Below are 548 nucleotides of genomic sequence, written 5' to 3' on the forward strand. Positions count from 1 at the left end.
GGTCAGGGCTGCGGGGGCTAGGCCCACTGGGCGGGTCAGGGCTGCGGGGGACAGTCCCTCTGAGCGGGTCAGGGCTGCGGGGGACAGTCCCTCTGAGCGGGTCAGGGCAGCGGGTGCCAGTCCCTCTGAGCGGGTCAGGGCTGCGGGGGCCAGTCCATCTCAGCGGGTCAGGGCTGCGGCGGCCAGTCCCTCTGAGTGGGTCAGACCTGTGGGGGCATGACCCTGTCAGCAGGAAAGGACTGCGGGGGGGCAAGTCCCTGTCAGCGGGACACGACTGTGGGGGGAAAGTCGCAGTGAGCGGGTCAAGTCTGCGGGCGGCCAGTCCCTGTGAGCGGGTTCGGGCTGCGGGGGCCAGTCCCTGTGAGCGGGTCAGGGCTGCGGTGGCCAGTCCCTCTGAGCGGGTCAGGGCTGCGGGGGCAAGTCCCTGTCAGCGGGACAGGACTGCAAGGGGCAAGTCCCTGACAGCGGGACACGACTGCGGGGGGCAAGTCGCAGTGAGCGGGTCAGGGCTGTGGGGGGGCCGGTCCCCGTGAGCAGGTCAGGGCTGC

This window comes from Stegostoma tigrinum, unplaced genomic scaffold, assembly GCF_030684315.1.
Source record: "Stegostoma tigrinum isolate sSteTig4 unplaced genomic scaffold, sSteTig4.hap1 scaffold_185, whole genome shotgun sequence".
In the NCBI taxonomy this organism is placed as follows: Eukaryota; Metazoa; Chordata; class Chondrichthyes; order Orectolobiformes; family Stegostomatidae; genus Stegostoma; species Stegostoma tigrinum.